This window comes from Anomalospiza imberbis, chromosome 1, assembly GCF_031753505.1.
Source record: "Anomalospiza imberbis isolate Cuckoo-Finch-1a 21T00152 chromosome 1, ASM3175350v1, whole genome shotgun sequence".
In the NCBI taxonomy this organism is placed as follows: domain Eukaryota; kingdom Metazoa; phylum Chordata; class Aves; order Passeriformes; family Viduidae; genus Anomalospiza; species Anomalospiza imberbis.
Window position 1 is genome coordinate 12575144 of NC_089681.1, and position 23816 is coordinate 12598959.

Sequence of the window (23816 nt, forward strand, 5' to 3'; positions counted from 1 at the left end):
CTCCTGCTTTTGGCCATCTAACTTGAAATACCTGTTGTAATTCCCCAGTTAACATACTAAATTGACATATAAGTAGAGGGAGAGTGACAATAGTCTTTGGTGATTGCTATTGCATGACTTTCCTTCTGAAGGTGCCTCTTTTCCTGTAACTACAGAGGGAAAGTACCACAGAATCAAAAAACCGTCATGGGTTGGAAGGGACCACAAAGATCTTCTAGTTCTAAGCCCTCTGCCATCATCAGAGACACCTTCCACTATACCAGGTTTCTCAGAGACCCATCCAATCTGGCTTTGAAAACTTCCAGGGATGGGGCATCCACAACTACTCTGGGCAACGTGCTCTAGTGCCTCACAGTTCTAAGTGTGAAGATATTTCTTCCTAATATCTAACCTAAACCTACTCTCTTCCAGAGTAAAGGCATTCCCTGCTGTCCTGTGACTGCATGCCCTTATAAACAGTGTCTCTCCATGTTTCCTGTAAGTACTGGAAGGCTGCAATTAGGTCACCCCAAAGCCTTCTCTTTTTCAGCCTGACATAAGCACTACAGTTTTGTGCCTAATGTTCATTACAGGAACTGTGGGCTCCATGATACGTGGATAAGCATGGAAATGGCCCCAAAAGGCTCTTGCTGTGCTACTATGTTGTGCTGCCTCTTTTGCTATCCACTGTGTCTGTGTGACATAGAAGTTTCAAGCCACAGTATTGATGTCATCACCAAGATTTCCTGTTCTCACAAAGCTTGTCACACATATTTGAAGTTTATAATCTGCTTTTTATTTTAAAATTGGTATTCTCCCAAAAAACAATTTTTCCCATATTCTTTCATTTCCTGCAATGTTCATTAGGGACACTGATGGGGACTCTGCTCATTGGCTGGAATGACATCCTTTCTGGGTCAGGCCAGAGTAACCAGTTATTGGGTTTTAGTGCTGGTAGACAACTCAGCCCCACAGAGTTGCTTGCTCACTTTTCTCTCGGTACACTGGGGGACAGAATTGAGAGGGTAAAAGTAAGAAAATTCATGGGTTAAGATGAAGAAATTTAATAAGTAAAGCAAAAGCTGTGCATCCAAGTAAGCAATGCAAAGTAAACCAAGGAATTATTTTGCCACTTCCCACCTGAAGAATGATGTTTAGCCATTTCCAGGAATGCAGGTCTTCATCATGTGCAATGGTTACTTGGGAAGACAAAATACCATACCTTTAAACATTGCCTTTTTCCTCCCTCTTTCCCCAGGTTCATATGCTGAGCACAGCACTGTATGGTATGAAATATCCTTTTGGTCAGTTGGGTCAGCTGTCTTGGCTGAGTTCCCTCCCAGCTCCTGCTGTACCCTCAGCCTCCTCACTGTCAGGGCAGCATGAGAAGCAGAAAAGGCCTCGATGCTGTGTAAGCCCTGCTCAGCAATAACAAAAACATCAGGGTGTCATCAACACTGCTTTCAAGAACAAATCTAAAACATAGCACCATATGAGCTACTATGAAGAAGAGTGACTATTCCATCCTCTACCAGTGCACCAGCAAAGGGGAGTGTACTGCTTGAGTGCCAAAGTTGGCTTGAGATGGGCTAGTAGTGCTGGAAAAGGTTGTGAGGCTTTAGTGTGCCAGCCTGGCACCTTAGCTAATGAGTCAATGGTGTGTGTGTGTGCACACATGGCAATAAGGGAGCTGCAGGGCTTCTCAGAGCTCACCACTCTAAGCAGCAGCAAAGAGGCAGCAGCAGATTGTCACCTCTGTGCTGTAAGGTGGTGTGCAGGGAAGGCAAATTCTTGAAACTGGCCTCCAAAGTTAAAGGTGACAGCAGTCCATGGAGAAGATGCGTGTTTCTCTTGAGGGACCATCTGGGAGATGGGTTATATATAAGTAAGTGTGATGTAAAGCACCCCTTCAGATCACTTACTCCATTGAGAAGACTGTTTGCAGCATTTAGGAAAATTTCTTGTCTAATCTGGTTCTTAATACTTAGGGAATTTTTTCTCTCTGGTCTAGGGAGGATATTTAACAGTCTGACACATACTATTTCATTTTTTTTTTCAGATATTTAGTCTAAATCCTTTTGACTTAGCTTTTACCCTGTTGCATCTTGCTATATCAATGGAACAGCCATAAGCAACATTTTTTTCTTCCTCAAAGCTTCAGCCTTGGTAATGTTTCTCATCCTTGCTAGTAAGAAAACTGTGCAGATGTAATTTATGGGGCACATACGCAGCAGAGCTCACTACACAAAGGCACACCAGTTCAGAGTGTAGCCACAGGCCTTTGTTTCCAGATGATGACTGTCAGCTTTGGATCAGACCCATGGGGAGCCATAGTTAAAATAATCACTTAAATAGCAGAGTTAATGTATCATTCTTTCAAATCCCAACAGTTTTTAGAAGCTAGCTTACTACTGTCTTGGCTGTTTTATTCATTGCTGGTTGTTTTCTCTCCATTTGGAGATGATCTGATTTTCTGAAGATCTCATTTTAAAAAGGCTGAGCACAATTAATCAATGCTGTTGCCTGGTTTTCTGGAGTGCTTATTACATTTCAGCTGTGCTTAGTTCCTTTCTATAATGCTGCCTAAATGCATTCCAGATTTAACTTTGTCTCCTTTGCGGTCTCTGTTTCACTTCACAGACTAGGCGAGATGAGGTAAGTTCATGGAGCACCACTGGGGTAAGTGCTGCCATGGAGGACATCACCAGGTGGGTGCTGGGATTCTGTTTTTCTTTACTAGACAGATCATGTGTGTGCTCTTTGTGGAGAGGAAATATCCTCTCCTCGGTCCTCCACTGGTGTCAAAGAATAGAAATACTATAATAATTTGAACCTAGGAGCATGTAGGTACTCCCCCCTCTCATGTGCAAGGCACCATACAGAAAGAGGAGAAAATGGACAGTATATTAAATACCTTAAAATTTCTCACAATGGTCAATTGCCGATAAACAAAAGCAGTAGCAAATGGAATTTCAGGGGCAGGGCCAGTCAGTCTGACTTGCAACAGCCTTCCCATACTACCTGACCTAGCTGTTGTCAAGAATCTTCTAGTGTGGAAAACTCCATATATTCTTCTCCACTTACATCTGCAGTCCTTCTGGATGAATAGAAAATTCAAACTCCTGACCCAAGATATGTAGCTTGGCTATGTATTAATCACTGTTTTAATAAGCAAGTCAGGAGTTTCATGACACAAAGTTTCCTCAAAGGGAAGGAGCCATGGTTAGCATAACATCTGGCAGTGTTGACGTAATCTACTGTTTAATTCACATCATCTGTTGCCAGTCAGAGACACTCAGAGATGCAGTATTGTGAAATGCAATTATTCTAAACTCTGGGCACAAAATTTCACATGGAAGATTTGGGGAAAGTTCCTTTTCCTGCTGTGCACATGTGACACATCATCCTTCTGGCTCAAACTGAATGTCAGTGTTGTATGATTTGGCTGAACATCACATCATGTTCCTTGATAGACATCTGTGACTTTTTCACCCAGGGAGATGAATAGAAAAAGGTGAAAGTATCTTGACTGATTTTAGCTGGTCATTAAAACACTCATGAGATGTAGAAGCCTTTCCATTGATGCCTTGGAGTGGCTACCTAGAACAGAGGCTAGACAAAGTTTGAAGAATAAAGAGGGTATTAATTAAAGGCCTTCCATAGATACACCTTGGGCAGTCAGAAGCCTCTCAGAGACTACACCCAAGATGGACAACACTCACAAATTTTTCAGACAGATATAAGTTTGGTCTATTTGCATATCAGGGATTAATTCTCCAATTACAGGTTCAGGTTATGAAGTCATATTCCCCCAGTTCACTCCCCCCCAACTCACTTTTGTTTATACTTTCTGGGGCCTGAGGCTGTAGGGTGTCTTTGGGTTCCAGGCCCAGAGGAATTGTTTTGGCTGACCAAAGTGTGAAGACAGTAGTTAACACTTTATATGAAGTTTAGAATTATGCACTAATGCAGCATAGGATATGAAAAATATAAAGGCTAAAATCTTAAGGCATCACCATGAGTTGTTTTCCTGCATCCACCAGCTTGCTGATTTGCATACATGTTGTGTCATGAATTTATTCTTCCACCATGTTTAGGAAGTCAGAAAGAATCACTGTCCTGGGGAGGAGCTGACATAGCATATTATGACGTGTTTCTGAAATATCTTGTGTTCCCTGCATTATGAAAACCAGGTTTTAAGATTGTGTACACTTAGGGGATATTTGAAAGCTGTGACCATGCAAGTGGTAGGGAAATACTGAAAGGAGGCTCAATGAGACAAACTATATGCAAGGAAACATGATGCTCATGTGAGAAGGAATGGTCTGTGAATAGAGGTAGTAGGGAGGTGCTGAATCCTAACCTTTCAATCAACATCATGTCCAACACTGAACACTGCTTAATTTAATGAGAATAATTTAATCTTTAGTGAACGTTAGCTCACAAATACCAAATATTTTTGTGGACACAGCATTATACTGCCTCTCTTTGAAATGGAAAGCCTTCAGTCTTTCTCAATGCTTCATTTTCCTTTGTGCTCAGTTTGAAGACATGAATCTTGTTTTTCCAGGAAGGAGTAGATAGAGTATCTAGACTGAGGGGCTATAGCATATCTTTTCTTGAAAATCCTCAGTGCTTAGTGTAATAAAAGGTTGTGGGCATTGTGTACCTTCAGCCTCAGAAAGACAGCTTTTGCATTGGAGTCTGCTTTTAAAATCCTGCCATGGCAGGCCTTTTGAATAACTGATGGTCTTGCAATCGTAACTTCTAAAGAGAGCAGATAGAGTACATCTGAAGAGAGGAAGAGAAATATTACCTAGACTGGAGATCAAAGTACACTTCCACTGGGACCAAATCCAGTTAATGCTATATTTACTTTAATAACCTCTAAGGAAGGGTACCTATCCATTTCAATCTCACTATCATTTATGAAAGCTACCAAGGAGGAAATTAGAGATTCGAAAAGTCAGCTGCAGGAATTCATGTCATGCCTATTCAAATAATGACTTGCTGATTACTGAAGCTTTCATTTCTGAAGCAGAAAAGATAATCTGCATTTTGAATGCCACATGGAGGTGAATGAGATACAGAAGAGCACTCATGTGTTCAATACTGATTTAACAGACTCTTTAAGTGGTCAAGGTCTATTTCTCCCTCCTTGTCAGCTTCTCAGTGGACCTCTGATTGCAACATCCAAGTGTTTCGGCTGTGGCTGCTAGTGAGGCACTGTGAGTTGCACATGTGGCATTGGTGGACATGCAATGTGCTGGGGAGTGCATGGGCTCTCAAGGGAACAAACAATGCCAATGCAGCAACTGAATCTGACTGTCCAGTGCTTCTGCAAACAAGTTAATCCCAAATACGCTTCCAGAACAGATTTGAAGACAATTTAGTTTGGTGTGTTTTTAAGGTGTGCTCTGTGAAGAGCAAGAGGTGCAATCCTTCAAATACATTTTAGATGCAGGCTACAAGAAAAATAGAGATAGGAATGCAGTGTTCTCACCTTTGGATACACCTATGCTACTAAAGACAGTAAGTCAGGACTGTTCTCTGGCCTGGGCATATCCTCACAGTATGACTCATGAGAGTATGTCTAAACTCTTCCCTTTAAATGAAGTGGGTCAAAGATGCATACTGGGATGAATTCTCCATTGTGGCCAGCACTGTTATTTGGAGTTGATGGTAGAGGTGGTCACGAGATCACTCAAACCTGTTCCCTGCCTGGTTTAAGTTTACTACTGCACATATAGTCATAAGGCCAAGGATAGGCTTCACCCACTGGTGTTGAAGGAATTTGTCTGTGCTGACTGGATCCTCCCCTCTCCTTGCTTATCCTTGGCTTTTCCTGTCTCTCTGCACCGTTTACAATTAGGGTGATGACTTCTGTCCAGCTCTGAGAGACCCCCATGCACCATCCCACAAGAAGAGTGAGCTGCTAACACCATAATGTGGAGTAGATACTTTCCATTTGAAGACACAGTGGAGAGGCTTCAAGGGCCACAGGAGGCCAGTGGAATGTAGTTAGAATATTGCACAACCTGTTGTTCAGGTGGTGTGGAGGACTCTGGATCTTGCAGAAACTGAAATCCTGTTCGGGGTACCAGCTCCTCCCTTCTGGTAATGGGAGCAGTAGATGGCTGCTATATACCTTTTGGACTTTTAGCATAACTGACCAAATATTTCACTGAAATGGTGTCTGTTAGTTACAGATTCCTTCTTTCCTTGGAACTGTCAAGGCACAGAAGAAGGGAGAATTCTGAAACAGAGCAGATTTTAAATATATTTGTCATGAAGTGCATGAAGTCCATACTGAAGGTTTAACTCAGGGCTCAAGCTGTCCATCAGAGGCAATGGAACCTTATTAAGGACTCAGTGACCAGGCCAATTGAAATCAAACATTTGAGTAAATGAGGACTCTTGATATTTTCTCTTTTCCTAGTAATAAAAAGGTAAGTATATAAAAATACTTCTATCAGTAATCTTCTCCAATTAGTGGTGTGAGTTAAAATCATACAGCTGTGTGCAGAAGAGAAATAGGGCAAAAGGTATTATATATACATATGGAGAGACAATGAGTGAAGTTACATACAAAGCATATGTGGAAATAGACAAAAACGTTGAGTTCTTACATGTTTTAACTTGATTGTGTGGTCCCAGCTGGAACACGTGCACAAAAATGGTCACTCTTCTATAAACACCTGGTACTTCATTCTCACACGCTAACAAAACATTGTCATACAGATTTGGTGAGGAAGACCTGCTGTTCTTGCCACTGCAATTAATCATGCTAATTATGGCTGGAGATTAGAGAGAATCCAGCAATACTTTAGGATACGTGGGTTATGGGAATTGAAATATTTGCTATTTTTACTCCTCCCTGTCAAGAAGGAATTGGCAAGTATCCCACTTAAAAATCTTGGAGTGGATTAATTTTCTTATGCCAAGCTGAGAGGTCTCAAGTCTCGTTCTCAGGTCAGGAAGTGATAATAGGACATACTTCACTTCAAGTGGCATTGCCTATAGCTCTGGGTGTGACTAACAGAAAAAAAAATCAGCCCTTTTCCAGAAATTCATGCTAAGGCTAGGCTTTAGAATTTAAAAAGCAGCAAATAGCAAGATCCTAGTGGAAGGTGGAAAAGACTTTAGTATGGAACTTGGAAGATCTATATTTTATTCTTGTCTGTTGGGAAAATTACAACTCTTGAGTTGTTTTTCCTTTCTCACTCCTTATTCTGCTTGTCTTGCTTTTGGGAGCTTTGCAGTGTGTTTGCATGCCTGGAGGTTTGCTGGGGTTTGCTATGATAGTACTTGCAGCAGCTCTTTCCATAACTACACCTGTAGCCACCCATGTGACATTTCTGGGAATGGAGGCTTTCCCAAGTGCTGATTAGCTGCTACCTCACCGTTTATTGTTCCATTGTTATTTATTCAGAGAGTCTGGTAACTGTAAATCTATTTGGAACAGCATTTTTCTTTGTGGCACTGGTTTCAAATTTTGGCACTCAGAGTGTGTATCTAGTCATAAGTAAAAATTTACCCTAGTTATTTTATGGGAAAATGTTTTTGCTTTCTTTCAGCATCTGGAACATGAGTAACAGTGATCAGGGTGGAACCAAGAGTACATAATCTGAGAAACAATGAATTCTAATTTTTCAAACCCCACTGAGCTTTTAGCCAATTGTGTAGTTGGGGGACTCAAGGCACGACATTGAAGTCTATCACTCAAATCATTGACAGCGCTTAATTTGAAGACCATGCTGTTCAGCACAGGCTTTAGGTCTAGTCTGCTGCCTGCTCAGAATCTGGGAAAGGAAGTTTGTAGGGCAGAAAACCTCTGGTTGATAATGGTATGGATGTGGGTGAACAGAAAAGTGGCCATCAAAGCTAGGATGCATTTAAATGCAATCCCAGGAATGAAGTTGGTGTGCATAATATTTGAAGTATTTCCCCTTATTCATATGACAAACCAGGAACAGTGGTTTGTTTGTTTAAGTGGTACTTAAAAAATCTACTTAGGAAAGAATATAGACTGGGAGTTCATCCTCTGGCAGGGATTCTTCTGATATTACCACTAATCACAGTGCTGCTTGTGGTGAGCAGAAACGTCTTGTTTCCCATGGAATACTATCTGTCTGCTCAGTAGTGCTCTGTGGTGTGTGGTGGGAGGGTTTATGTGTGTGGGATGGTGGCAGTGCTGGCTGCTCGTTAGCTCCCCTCACTTTCTTTGATCATTAAGGATGATGCAATGTGCTGAACTCCTCGAAGGCTGATTCAGCAGCACATACATTGATTCAGCACCAGTTCTTCGCTTTCTCAGCATGTTCACAGACAGTGCAGTTTTGTGTCACTGGGTCATAAATATCTCAGCCATACTAGATTAATGAGTTAATATACTGGGACATGTTTATCCATCTAACTTTGTATTCTATTGTGTTTACTGATCTATCAGTATCCAGATTTCAAGAAAAATTACTTGAATCTTACACTTGGAGAATTGTGTAGCTGAGTGACTTGCACGGGTGCTGTGCAACATTGCTTGAAAGCCACTTTCAAGCCTCTAACCTGCAGCCTAAACTTGGCATTAGGAAATCAGAAAAGGCTCAGAAAAAAATTTCATAAGTCTCTGAGACTGGGAAGAATTACTGAGTGTACTTTGAAGCAACATGTCCTGTTGTCACTGGGCTAGAAAACCTCTTGGTCTGCCTTCATGGGAAATATCTTAAATCCTGAATGAAAAGAAGCTTGCTGAAGAAGATTGGGAAGGGAAATTTGAAAGATGACTATAGAGGTTGACTGAGAAGGAGTTTTGCTGACTGTCCTGGATAAAATTCCTTGCTAATAGGCCTGGAAGTGCACACAGTGTGTGCATTGATCAAGTACAGAAATCTGTGACAGATTGCCCAAATATGTTAACACTAAAGACAATGAATGTCAGCTAGATTAAACAGTAGCTGGGCAATTACAAAGACTTTGATTACTTTTTGAACAAAGAATGAGTCAGCTTCAAAATAAAAAAAAAAAAAGAAGGAAAACCATTTGTGATGTGGGGAAAGAGCCCAAAGAGCAAACTGCTGTAGCACCAGCAGCACTCTAATTGTACTGCCATGGGTCACCCTGGTGGCGGTGCGTTACTGCCCCAGCCAGACCCAGCACTCTGCTTTGTTCTTCAGGTGGTAGGGAGGCAGATGGGCTCCCTAACATCTCCTTGAGGAGCAGCAGCTGAAAGTTTAGTCCCTAGTTTACAACAAACCATTCTATAGGCAAAACCACCAAATGTGTTTCCCTGGAGATGTGGGGTGAGAAAGAGTCCTTTTCTAGCAGTCCCATTTAGATCAGTTTTAGGGTGGGATGAACAGTCCTTTGAGAGTGCCAAAATCTCCCAGCTGGCGTATAGCACTAGTGGCAATGGTTCCCCTCTCTGAGAACCCCTCTGAGGTTCCCTTCTCACCTCTTTGCCCACTGCAGTCTGCTTTCTCTCCATGTGGGGGTTTACTCAGTGCACCAGGTAGCCACAGACTTGCTGACTTGGCTCTCTGAAAGATTTTCACAAATGGCCTCTCTCTGCGTGGTGACTTATAAAGCTTATTCCCGTGTTAAACAAAAAGGCATGATTGCAGATGGAACCTCACAGTATAAAACTTTTTCCCTTTCTCTGCTTCATCTGTACTATAGCATATGAGACAGCTTAATTTAGCTGAAAGTATAAGGAGGTTATAAATGCACAGAAATTTTCACCTTAACTGTACTATACTTTAAATGAACTGCAGAAAATGGTTTAGTATTTACATCTGATACTGAACATTTATCTATTTCTGATACTTATCTATGTAAAATATGATGGTACTTAATAGTGAAGAATAATTTCACACATGATTTTAAGGGATAGAAAAATATGCATGTTATAGTGTGTTTTTGTATGTATGCAGAAAAGTAAAATAGAAAACTCCAGAAACCTTAAATCATTGAGTATCTGGAGACCATATGGAACTAATTGTTTGCATATTACACAGTAAAACACACGGACACAAAAAAAATCAACTCCACAAGTAATGTTTTGCAGACAAATTATTTAGCTATAAAATGCTTGTTTCAAGAAAATATGTTTGAGACAAAACATCTTATACCAGGGATTTATTTAAAATCTTTCTCCCACCACAGATTTGTAGCTTGTAGGGGATCTTGTTTAGAAATAGATATTTTTTTTTCCAATGGAAGGACCAATTCATGTTAGTGTAGTGGGTTTCCCAGCACAGAAGTGGATTAAACTTCTGCATTAATGCATCCATAAATTCTTTCTCAACTATAGTGTAACTGTTCTAGAGTGCTTTGATTCTTTAGCATTAATATAAACCATCTTGAATCTATGTGTCCTAAACTTAGATGCCCATGTATATTATTTTTTTGTTTGTTGTTTTAAAAATATACTTGATATATTAATTTAATTTAAAAAAGATAACTTCAGTCTCTCTAGAACAATTCCTCTGACAATAAATGCAGGATTGGTGCTATATGATTACCTCAGGGCTGGGTGCAACATGGAGAAGGTGTGAGTAGCACTGACACAGTTCCACTTCAGGGAAGGGAAAGAGGAGGGCTTAGGCCATTGAGTCCCCTCGTATCATTGGACCACAGTGACATTTGGGGACACCATTTAATGAAGTTCTTAGAAATAATTTCTATGATGAAGAGAATGAGATGTTCAACAGAAGCATCTGGAGAAGCAGCAGGAAGAAAGGGGGAAGGTAGGCAAGCAAAGTGTAAATACTCCTAATCTGCTGCATGTACTTTATTCTTGGATATACCAAATGTATCAGAGTTAGCACTGCCATACAGCCAGCAGCGCTCACTTACTGAATTCATTTTGGTGATATGCAGGAAGCCTAACAAAGAACAGGTCCAGGTAAAGAGGAAGAAGTTGTCAGAAAGGCAAAGAACTTCTCATGACTAAACTCCTACATCTGACAGAAATGTGCAGAAAGAAATAGCAACTCAAGAGAGCCAGATCTTACTCAGGTCTTGTTTTCTTGTCCTGGCAAAGGCGCAAGGGTGATAACAATTAAAACCATCACCTGTAAGCTCTGATTTATACTGGGATAATACAGCTGTGATGGTAAGACATGGCAAAACAGTGATTCCCTACCAATTTTGTGCTAAGCTGTGTCAAAGGAGCTACATACTGTGTCACTGAACCTCTGTTTCATACTGGGTTAAAGAGGATTAAGCATCTGTGCCAGTTCTTGCTTTAACCCTAATATTATTTTAATAATACTCTTATTATCAGGGATTTATTGGATGCAATTTATTAGGAAACATAGTTCATATTATGGTTTTAATAACACTGACACACAATACCTCTGTGGTAGTGGATGTTTGTTGTCTTGTTTAATGTAATCCTAATGGATGTAAATAGCAATCAGGATTTTATGGTCATGTGTTTTAATGTCATGATTAGAAAGAGAATTAGATATTTTCACTAATCATGCAAGCATATTTGACTCAATGATAGATGTTACTCCAAGTATTCATATTACAACACAACCTTTATTTCAATGCTAAGTCAAGAAGTGTTATGCTATGCAACTGAGATGGGCCTAAAATATTGGCTCTAAATAGGATTGTTTCAAAAGTTTTGGTATCTGATACTCATTGACACTGAGGCAAAGAGAAGCTGATAAATCTTAATTCTGTTGTCAAAGTTTTCAAAAGATGATGGTGCTTCCATCTAAGATTTTGTGGTTTTTTTTACCTCTGTAATATTCTGAGGCTTAGAAGGAATAGATGCTAAGATGCTGGAAATTTAAGCTGTTATTGAAACATAGAGCGGACAACCCTTCTCATGCATACTTTGTTTTCTCTAAAGCCAGCTCACAAATAGTGCTCACACATGGCTTTAGATAAAAACTACAGAGAGAAATGAACTGCAGTTCTGTGAAAACTTGGCCAGGTGACAATGATAATATTCTTGCTGCCCTAGAGGTCCTTGTCAGACTGAGCCTTTGCCACCACAGTCTACAGGCACTTTTGTCCACATATGTTATTTGATAGTAAAATCACTGCAATACCTCTTGTAACATATATCAATCTTCTGTCAGAGGGAGCCCAAGACAATGAACAAAAAGGGCTCCTGCAAGCACTGGAGCTGACTGGCTAATTTAGAATGTATCGACTTTTACTTGTGTTTGGCTTGGAAATAATTTACTTGTAAGCCTGGTTATTGCTTCTTCAATGTCTGTATTGTATGAGGTTTTTTGCTTGTAGATATTCACGCTGCAATTTGGGTTGTCAGCTATTTTGTTCTTCCTGATACTGTGTATAATCTGGCAAAATGCTCTATTTTTGATTCACAAGGGGTTTGTAATATAGTTATTTTTATGCAGCTAAGAGGAACTGAAGAAACTTTAGGGATTCATTAAAAATATTGTATGTTTCAATATCCGGGCCTTGCAAATTATGGACAAGATTTTCTTTAGTTTGAATTAATAAATCATAATGGTTATAGTTCCTCAGCCAGGAAAAGGAGTGACGGGGAGGAAGGTCAGAAACCTCTTCAGTCATTTTGAGACCCTATATGTAGAGAGGCTGTGTAACCTGTACACAATCTGCCACTCTTTGTGGCCCATACATTGGGTGAAAGCAGAGGAGCCTTGCAGCTCAGAGAGTATGAGTGGAAAGGACCAGCTGATATTCAGCCTTCAATAACAAACCCAGATCCCATTCAAGGGTGAATTTTTGCTTCGTATAAGTACCACACACAGCTTCCAGCAGCAATTGGACCCTTAATGGAGACCATGGCAGCCTGGATGGGGAGGCAGAGTCACTTTTTTTCCTACTAACTTGTCACAAGAAAAGACAGAATCTATTCCACCTATTTTTTTCCATGTAGAGTTTCTCAGCTTTGTCAGATTTTAGTATAGGTGTCTGTATATATACACATATATTTAGCACAGCTCATATGTTGTATATATACTGAAAACTACCCTTCTAATCCCATTATATATTCGCATAATATGGTAAGAATGGCTGCTTCAGCTGCCTCTCAAAACCAAATTTTTGCTTCAAGAAGCAAAGTTTCATGATGGAGCTGTATTTGCCAAAATGCCAATGAAACCATCTCTTTCTTTTTCCTGTGACACTACAGAGCTTTGTTCCTAAAAGTGTCATTATGTCTTAAAACCACTGCATTCTTTACCTGCTGATAGTTACCAAATCTCTGTTTAGAACACAATAAGATAAGAAGTTGTTTCTTCAGATGGGTAATTGATGTTAGGCTGTTCAATGCCAATACACACACCTAAAGAGAACCGCTCTTATGAGGAGTGGCTGAATGTCCAGAGGTTGTTTAGCCTGAAGAAAAGGAGGCTCAGGGGAGACCTTATTGCTTTCTACAACTACTTGAAGGGAGGTTGTAGCAAGGTTTAGTTTGGATAGTAATAAAAATTTCTTCACTGCAAGGGTGGAACAAACTGGAACAAATTGGAACAAACTGCCCACGGGAGCGATGTCTTTCCCTGGAGGCATTTAAAAGATGTGTAGATGTGGCACTTAGGGACTTGGTTTAGTGATGAACTTGGCAGTGTTAGGTTAAAGGTGGGACTCAAAGATCTTAAGGGTTTTTTCCAATCTAAATAATTCTATGATTCTAAAAAGGAATGTCATCAAAGAAAGACGTGGCAAAGTAAGGTCTGGTTTGTTGTAGTTGAGACTCTGGTGCAGAAATCTGAATTTAAAAGCCTTATTTCACATGCTTGTTTTGAAAAGTTTGGCCTGTTGATTCTATAATACCCTTATACATATTGTATGTCTGCCTTCAGGAACCTGCCTCCTTCACTGTACATTGTTTTTGTGTGTGCAGCATTCAATTAAAACATCTGATGAGTAACTCCTGAGTATTTCAAGTTATGTCATCTCCATCATTAGAAATGAATAAAAGGCTGAATCAGCTGGCCTTAAAGAGTCCCTGGAATTAATCTGTTCAGTAATATTTATTTTGCTATATATGAAAAGAGGTAGGAGTGACTGAAGTCCTTCCTGGTCTTTTGTTGTGCTCCAAAGACTGTCAGGTCTACTTCACAGATTGAAAGTCCAGTGAGAAACGTTTTTTTGGGGGCCTGTAAAGATTTGTTCTAGCTTCTTTTTCATCCAATTAGTAGTTTATTATTCTGTGAAGAGTAGAACAATTTCAGGCACCGAGAACAAATGTAGCATGTGGGAGCCATCCTGGGCTGCAAGGATGGAGATCCCCTTGGGCAGTACAAGGGAGATGTTTCTCAATCTGTGTTTTGCACTGAGGCTGGAGCCCTTGTCTTCTTAGGGCTAGCCTTGAATGTTTGATGCCCTAAAGATACTGTGAGAAAACCTGCTACACTGAGTGCTGGAAGCACAACTGGGAAGGGAATGTCTAGTCTGTAGGTGTAGGAATAATTCAGGCTTAGCAGGCAAGCCAAGATGCTCAGTGCTGTGAAGACAGTGTAGGAAACCTCAGTGCCTAGAAACTAAAGATGTATCTATGAAGAGAGGACTGCTGAGTGATGTTTTTGATGCTCTGACAGGACTAAATATCTAACCTTGTGTCAGGGACAGTGGAGAGAAGCAGATGCTTGTAGTCTAAACACAGATGCTGCTTTCCAGCAGTGAATTTTCTTACCATGGGCTACAGAGGGAATGCAAGTGATGAGACCGGTGTGAGACCCACACTGTCAATAATTACAGCTAACGATGGACCCTGTGCTTTCTTTCCTTCTTTGCTCTACAAGACTGAAGTCAAGATTCTGGACATCACCTTGAGGAATCCCACCTGATTTATCCTTTCTACATGGCTTGATTTATTTCTTCAATTTCTCCTTTTTTGGCCTTGGGGTCCATTTCTTTTATAGAAGGAAAATCTGAGTGCTCATGCACTTATGGTAACAGTCTCTAGAAATACCCATAAAGGAACAGATCAACAGATCATTTTTACCAGCCTTTCAGAAAACTGCCAGCATGAAAGAGAGGCACAAGCCACCTCGGTATTAATTTTCATAGGTCAGTGCTGCTGTGAATTCTTGAGGTGTTTACATTTTTTCACTCTCATTTACAAAGAAGTGTTAACTTGCAGTCTCAGAAGAACACAGGCAGTTTCCTTAATCCCAAAAAAGAAGTGTGCTAACTACAGTAATATATGGGAAGTTCAACAACAGATCCTCCTGCTTGCTGAAAACTGACTGACAGCAAACCGAGTTCTATGGATCATCTCCAGAAACTGCTGAAGTAAGAAAAGCGGGGCAAATGTAGTGGCACAAAAGTACTTCAGGGTGAAACTGAAAATCCCAAAGCTCATTTAAACACTTTTGTCCAACTTGTTCAGTTATAATACTGCTGCTACTGATTCAGGCTGTGCAATTTTTTTTTTTAAGCCAGTGTTGTTACTCCTGGGTACTTCAGTAGAAAACACTGAGCTAGTGGAGTCAGGGAATTGACTGTCTAACCCAATTTTAAGTTCCTCAAAGCTCCAGGCCACTCATGAATCACACTGCTATTATTTCAGAAACCACACAGGACAAGCTTTTTTTAGCTTCCTTTCACCTTCAATTCAATAATGAAAATTAATATTAAAGGAGCTAGAATCTGGCTATTTTCCTTATCTGTGTGATGGATCTGGCCAACCACAGGGTCTCAAGGCAGGTTTCAGGGTTTACTCAATTGAAAGAGGAGCCCCTATCAGGAGCTCTCATGAATATTTGAAAGCTATTTCTGCTGACAACATCTTTTTTATTTTTACCTGCTTCCTGCCCCATTCCTGACTTAGTGAGGGTGAATATAACTCCCTAAAGCAGTGTTGATTTAAGTCCAGAAGGAATCTGGTTTGACACATCTCACTTGTTCAGTGGACTAGGCAGGTGGGTGAATGGCACTTTATAAGACTGAATGTTGGGGTTGAGCAGGATGAAGGCTTTAGCTTAAGGCTGAGTGTCACCCTTGAGCCCAAAATGATACAAACTCACAGGAGACTGAATTGCAGGAGAAGAAGGTGTTTAATGCAAAAGCTCTTTCCCTTTTTATAGACAGATTTGACACATTCTACTTGATTGGCTAATTAAAAAAAACATCTATCTCACAAACAGTCCTTGAGAAGAACAGCAAAACAGAGTAAAAAAAAACACCACCTGCAGGTTGTTTATACTAACAAGTTATCACCGCTCCTGTACCTTCCTAAAGTTCTCACAAGCCACTGTGAGAAACGGATGTCATTTCTCTCTCTCTGACGAGGCTGGCATCCACAGCTGAGGGAGAATTCCTCTTAGTTATGGTGAGCAAAAACTCACCCCCCCCGCATTGGCCCCTGGGAGTTCTTATGTTAATGATTGCTAGAAAGTTCTTTGTGCCCTGTTCCATTATTGGCCCAAGTGTGCCACATTGATTTTAACATTCCTAACACCAGTTTTTGATTGGAACCCTTCCCTCAGACTCTGCCCCTATCTGACTCTATATAAGTTACTGTTTCTACCCTAGCCCTCCCCTATTCTAGTGCACCTCATGCCTTGGTCACCTTCTGCTGTTTGTTATTTTGACTATTGAAACCTCTTTTGTTTCGGGTCACTAAATCGTGCCTGTGTTTTTATTTAGTGGCCGCGCAGACCCTGTGCTGATAGTCCTGAGGTGACCGCTGGCTGTACCATCCAGCCCAGCATGCCACAGTTGAGAGCTCAGTGGGAAGCACATGGTGTGGGAAGGAATCAGATCTCACCAGCTCAGCTGGCTTTGCCTGGGGCAGTAATTGGGACGGAGACACACAGGAAACATTCTGTGCTCCAAGACAAGACACGGCTGAGAAGCAGTGATTGACCCAAGGTGTGCTCAGCACTGACCCAAGGTGCTGCTTGCGGTGATTCGGAGTTAAAAGGTGTGATCAAAGTAGTCACAGCTCAAGTTAAATAAAAAGGAAACAACTGCTAAGAACCTGCTAAGACAATGTAGCAGTTATGTGCTTGAACAGGATCTGAACGGAGAAATAGTGTGTAACAAAGGTTTGTACCACAATGCATAATTTGCCACTTAACATGGCAATGTCTCAACAGCAATGATACAAAGTCAGCTCCATATTTTCAGTGGGAGTTCAGCCGCAACCTTGTTGAGTGTTTAATTTCCTTCGATTTTGGCAAAATAAATGGTAAAGTTCTGCTCTTCTGCATAGGGCTGGACTGAAAAATTCAGGGAGTAATTTAGAAGACCTGTATTGATATGCTTGGTTTCAGCAATATTTATGTAAAATTAAAACATTGCAAAAGAGTTTACAGAAGCTAAATGGCTGCCTTCTAATGAACTTGAATGGTATCTAGGGCTGGTGGTCCTTAGACTGTTTTCATAATCTCAGTGTCAGCATTTCAGAGAGAATGAAATCCAGGATTCTTCACCTTCCTGTTTCAGCAGCACTTAAAAACCAGTGTAGGACCAGTTGTTCTTATAAGAGAAACTAAACCAATGATATTACTTGGGTAAGTATTGTACTACAGAAAGAATGACAAGAAAAGCACAGAATCTCATAACTTGATATTGTGAAGACCTAGCTTAACGTGCTAAATGAAAAGAAAAATTTAAAAAGTCAAATTCTTAAAAAAAAAAGCTTCCTTTAAAAAGAAGAGCTATAAAAGAAATGAGTTGTCTAGGGACCAAGAAGGAGTTTGGGAAACAGATGTTCTTACATTTAGGACAGATGTTTTATGATAACAGCGCTTTGATAGCAGTTGCAACAAGAACCTACTCTAATTGAAAAATGTTGTGGTATTTCACAAGAGGAAAGAAGAGGAATAAAAAATCAGCAAGCTTCAAACAGACATAGGAAGACAGATTTTCACACTATTGTGTTACAGTGATTATGTCTCCAAAAGGGCAGAGCACAGTGAAAGTCCTGTTACTGTCCTGAAGAGTGGAAAGATAAAGTAAGCACTGGTAAAGTAGGGAAATGAACTAGGCTTCCAGAAAAGGCTTTCAAAGGGTTAGGTGAGAGTTGAGAAAGCAGATTAAGATTTATGAGGGCAGTGATAGTAATTATTGACCATGTTGTCAAAAGATTAAATGATAGGCACGTGTTGGCCATAAAATATTTTAAGGGTTATGAGGACAAGGAGTGAGTGCTGCTCCAAGTGAGGCAGACAGCATCTGGGACAGTTCTGTCCCAGACATTTGAAGTGGAGAGACTGTTGGCTTTGAATCTGGCTCAGCTGCTTAAAAGTTTGAGTAGATGCTTGTGAATGTGATCAAATAGAGATATGTCATTATCATTGATTAATCTTTACTTGATCTTCCTACCTGTTTAACATTCATTAAAGGCAGATTTAACATTCATTAACATCTGTGTATAGGGTGTGGTCCTTATCTTTCCTTTAACTCCTTGAAAGCTAATGCAACAATAAAAAGGGAGACCTTTGACTGGCTGCAGTTTAATTGGGAAAGCCTATACAGCCCCTGGAGAAAACTGACATTTTATCAAGTCCATCCCTAGATCACCTACGAAGTTGAACAGGAGATTGGTTTCTTCTCAGACAATGTGCTTTGGAGAAGAGCTTTTATTACAGGAAAGCAGGACAAATAGATTGCCAGACTCTGTTACTAGGTCAACATCTCTGCCCTCTTCAATCAGCAAGAGAGATTTCATAGCTTGGGTGCAACTGAAAATGAAGACTCACAAAATTTTAAAGTAATTTTATACAAAATTTGGGGGTTTGTTTGCGTATGTTAGAATGTATAATTCTTTTTATTACAGGCTATTGTGTTAGAGCTGGTCAAAAAAAAGACAGTTTGTTTTGTTTTTCTGAAAGCAAAAACAACAGCCATGAATGCCGCAGTGCAGATGACTTTTAAAACTTCCTTTGCAGGTGTTTATTTTTTTAGTGTACATTCTTGTAGCCGGACACCCTGTAAATACAGTTTAGGGACACTAAGTTCAAGTGACAAGGCTCAGTTAGGAATTATTTTTTATGTTTTTTGAGATCAGGAGAGATATTTATTTTGGACTTGTCTGCCAATTACCAGGCAAAATGCTTGCAACTATCAATTCCAGGCAGTTCATTTTTTCTGAGGAAAAAAGAATATTTACCAGCAATTTCTGGCAATAGCCAGCAGCATCCCTTCCTAAACTAGGAAATCCCTTATGACTTTTCTCCCTTGAAACCTGGCATGCCAAAGTGAAAATTGACCTGGACTGAACCTCCTTCATAGGATGTAACTGCATAGAATCTATTCACTATTTATTCTGCATGGTTGTTACCAAGGTCTCAGAATCTCTTATTTCTCATGTGACATTTTTCCTGTTGTGTATTTCAGTTTTGTCATCCACGACATACACTTTTTTCCAACATGCTGGCTAGTGAAGATTTGTCATTGAAAGCTTTCTTCATGTTTGGGGGGTGTACACACAGAGTGCAGAGATTAGCTTTGCTCCATACAGCGATCAAGACCTAAGACACCAAATTGGCCAAAGGTTTTAAGGCAGGGATAGTAATTTACTGCTGGAATAGTCCAGCAGCAGGTGACAGCTACCATGGGGTCATCATGGGCTTTCTAATGAGCTTTAAGATACTCCAAGCATTTATCTTGCTTGACTTTGACAATTGGGTCTGCTTTTTAGGAATCAGCCCTCTAGATTTACACCTAGCACAAGGTAAAATAAGGCATCTTAATTTTACAATATACATTAATTGGATGAGCCCTAAAAACATTGAGAAAAAACTAATGATATAAAGAAATTTCCTACTAAACGAAATACCTTTTCTCACTGGAGCATTAGATTAAATGCACATATTAGAAGAGCTTTATACCCCTTGGCTGTCACAATATGATGAATCATTTAACAGAGTAATGGAACAGGAAGCTATTGTAGAACAGAGAAATTAGACATTAAAAAACCCGGAGTCTGAAGACATAACCTTTTAAAGAGATCTTTTTTTTTTAAATTTTTTTTTATATAGCTTTTTATAATCATTTACAGGATCACTCTGGAAGTTTTTGGGAAGTGACTGATGTTAGACTATTGTTGTTAATGACTAATTTTTGTATGCTCTTTGGCCAAAATGTAATGGGATTGGAGACAGAAAGTTATTGATTCAAACTTGTCAACAGTTAGCTCTAAATTAATTATTTCCTCTCACCTGGACCGATTTTCTGTAGGCAAACCAGAAGACTTTGGGAAGATGAAGGCCAATTCAGGGTTTGCTAACACAAACATGCATCTCCTAATTGATTCACATTTACTCATTAGCAAAGAATAGCTGAAACTAAAAGAAAGAGTTGAAGTATTCAATGTTTTGCAACACGTTGAGGTCTTCAGAACATGGGTTACATTAGTTTAATTGTCAAGAACCTACTTTTTGATTCTAGAAAATGCTTTTGCATTTTACTTCTTATTAAAAAAAGAAAAAAAATAAGAAAAGAAAAGAAAATGAAAGATGCCTGTTGGGCTGAGAAAGAGTTTATCCAAAACAAAGTTCCCTTAAGCAAAGAAGCAGTATGTGGAGATGTATGCTAATCTCCAAAGCAAGTTCTTGTTTTTTGTGGTGAGAATCCACAATCATCTTTTGGATCAAGTAGAAATAAGAGAAAAACCTGGCTTATATATAAGAAAATGTTGTCATGCCTCTGGGTTACTAACTCACAGATTCTGATCTGTGTCTGCGTGAACAGGAGGGGTGACATCCTGCACCACTGAAGTCAGTGGCAAAATTCCCATAAATAATTGAGTCAGGATTTCTCTTCAAAAGCCTGGAACAAAGTTAGTTCCAGCATTAAATAAGTGGAAACACTCCTCAAAGGAAATACTCTGCACTTCTATGTGTTTCTGTCTCTGATCTTGTTTTTTGTCTTTCCCAGCAATAAAATTATTCCTAGATTTTTAAGAAGTATTCACTGACTTTTTTGAAGGACAGGGACTTCAACAAGATTGCCAGCATGGGTTCCAGGTACTGCAAAGGCATTGATGACCTGTAAAAAGACACAGGCTTGAGTATTTAAATACTTCAGTTCACTTGCAAACTACTATCAAGCCATTGTGTTATTTTATCTCTATTGTTCTCTTCCACAACTTGATTTGAAAATTAAATTGATCCAATGTAGTTTGTTTTACCCTGTTATTGCTAAACACTGCTAATAACCACATAATTAAAAAAAAATTTAATATTTTTAATTTGAAGAGTTCTTCTGACTGTGGAAATGTTTCCTTTAATAAGAGGCTGATGAAAAATGAATAAGGAACAAGCTGGGAGACATTTATGTGTTTAACTGAGGAAGAGAAGTTTTTATAAAAAAATAAGCTGAGTTTTCCTCTGCTGATCAGGAAGAATGGGGCAGATTTTAAAGTAATAAATCCAAGGTATGCATCCACCAAGGGGACTACATAACAAGGTGGTGTAATAAACAATTTCTGACAGAGGTCAGAAAGGTTACCAAGAGTTAGTGTGACTAGAGAATTTGGGTAATAAGATTTAGTTTTTACAGGATAAACTATATATTGTCTGAGAAGAGGTAAGCATGTGCACAGGATTGGAAGATAATGCAAAATCAATATGATCAGCAAAGGGGTTACTTTGGATAAGAAATAGGGATCTTGTGGTGTAGAAAGAAAAGCTGTGGAGGTATAACAGATCATGAAATAAAGACTGAAGGTATCCCAAACCAATAGGTTGTGGAGGAAAGAAGGAAATCTAAGGTTATATCAGTGACTGAATTACACTAAATATTATATTAGTACTAATGGACAATGACAGAAAGGTCATATCATATTATTCTGGTGAAAGACCTTGGGAGTCAAGCAGGTATGACAGATGTCCTTAATTCAGAATAAATGTATGAAATAAGTACACTCTTTAGGGAATTAGATAGCTGCAATGATGGGAAACATCATCCAAAACTAAGGTTTATGCAAGACTAGTAAGTAATCCAACCTGGATGGAGGCTTTTCACTCTGAATTGAATTCAAACATAGGGGACAGGATTTTGCTTCCATTAATTGATGAAGATGTGAGTAGACAAGCCAGAAATACAAAGATGTTGACAAAAAATTATCTGAAAGCCAAGAACATAAAAAGACTGGGTACTGGGATTGTAAACATGAGAACCATACTGTTAAGTTTTCCTTGTGGTAGCTGAAAAGTGCTTGGAACTGCCCCACTCCCCGTGTTGCAGAATCATCTCAGGGCTCCAGGTGGAGACCTTGGCTGCTGGTGGACACAGCACCCTCTGTCCTGGAGGCACCAGTGTGGAGCAGCCTGCACATCCCCTGGTCTGGAGCTCCTCTGTGAGCTGTGGGCACTGCTGGGCTGCTTAGCTCTCCCTCTGTGCTCTGCTCTCCCTCCAGTGCCCTCTCAGCCCATTTTGAACTCTCAGCTCCCACAAAACATTCCTTTTTTTTATTCTTTGTCACCTGTCAGTAGTACTTTCCCCTCTGTATTCTCTTCCAGGTTCATCCCAGGCTGGCAGTTTGGTTTGGACTTGGCCAGTGCCTGGTCCTTCAGGAGGGTGTCAGAATACATCACCTGGCATGTTAGGGGAGCACTGCTGCCTGGGCCAGATGTCACATGCCTCTTAGAGACAGCCTTATTAAACTTACTGCCTTTGTTTCATTGTTTTGTAACTTGTAACATGTTATTTGTATTTTGTCTGATGTGTTCGGGAGAAATTTTGAGTAATTTTTGGTAAAAATTTCCTGCTGTAAGATGTCAGTTCCTGACATTGATACTGTATTCCTCCTTAGGTAGGAGGAATTGGCTCCTCTGGAGTTCCACCAGGGTTGTAACAAAACAGACAAGACCCAACATCTTGCTGGTCTGTAAAATGAACAGGGAAAGTGTCTTTCCCTAAATTAGTAAAGAAATATGACCTAAAGAACACACTGTTTCCCTGGACCCTGAACAACCTTGGCCCTGTGGGTGATTAGGTCAGTGAACTTTTACAAAACCAAGCTTATACAAAATCCTGGGCTAGTTTGTGAAACTGGAGGTTTGCAAACACTCTAGTGCACTGAGGGGTGTATTAGGCACACAGTTGTTTTTAGTTTCCTGTTCAGAGAATTGCAGTTGTGTAACAAATTGTTGAACAGCTTGCATAGCCTTTAGTTTAAGACTGGTTATGTTTATATACTTCAAAAGTCAGGAGTCACCGGGTATGGAGAATGGCCACAGAGACACACTTCAATTTATGTATCAAATCTTTGTATATCTTACTAAAAACCGTGGAAAATTTCTGCTGAAAGTGCTCAGACGTGCCCATGAATTTACTAGGAATCTTGTTTTAATTACGCATACTCAAATGTCTATGATTTTAATTCAGCTCCCAGACATAAACCTTTTTCCCAAGTCTGTGGGTGCAATGCCAGCTAACATAGAGTGGTATTGCTTTCTTCATCATGTGAGGCTGTGCTGATATAAATTGGTTAAGAATTTGGCATATTAAGCACTAGAATATGTGACTTTGTTGTGCAGCTTCAGAACTACTGTAAACAAACTAGGAACTAATACCATGGGAATGCTGTTAGCTGCATGGTTGAGATTTTGTTGAGTACTTCTTGAAAAATGCTGTTAGAGAAAGGACTAGAAAGCTTGTAATTAAGATAGCATTACAGAAAATCCCACAAAGTGAATATAGTGAAAGGGAAACCACAGTAAAAGTGGGAGTATGTGGCTGCAATTCAATAAATAGGAAGAGAATTTTGTTTAAAATGTTTTGTTTATAATCATGAAGTCTTTGGGCAATTCCATCATGTCAAGAGCAGACACTCACTGTCTATCAAATTCAGCCTAAATTCAGTTTGTAGAATAAACACAAAATGGCAGTGTAAGTGAGCCAACAAGACTTTTACATGTTGGAGAGAG

General features: G+C 39.8%; 1 long non-coding RNA gene across 1 annotated transcript; it reads left to right on the plus strand.

Annotated features, from left to right (window-relative positions):
• Positions 1-411: 411 nt before the first annotated feature.
• On the plus strand, positions 412-20724 carry LOC137475457 (uncharacterized). Its single transcript, XR_010999919.1, has 3 exons — positions 412-477; positions 17344-17450; positions 20635-20724. It is a non-coding gene; the product is annotated as an uncharacterized lncRNA (long non-coding RNA).
• The last annotated feature ends 3092 nt before the right edge of the window (positions 20725-23816 follow it).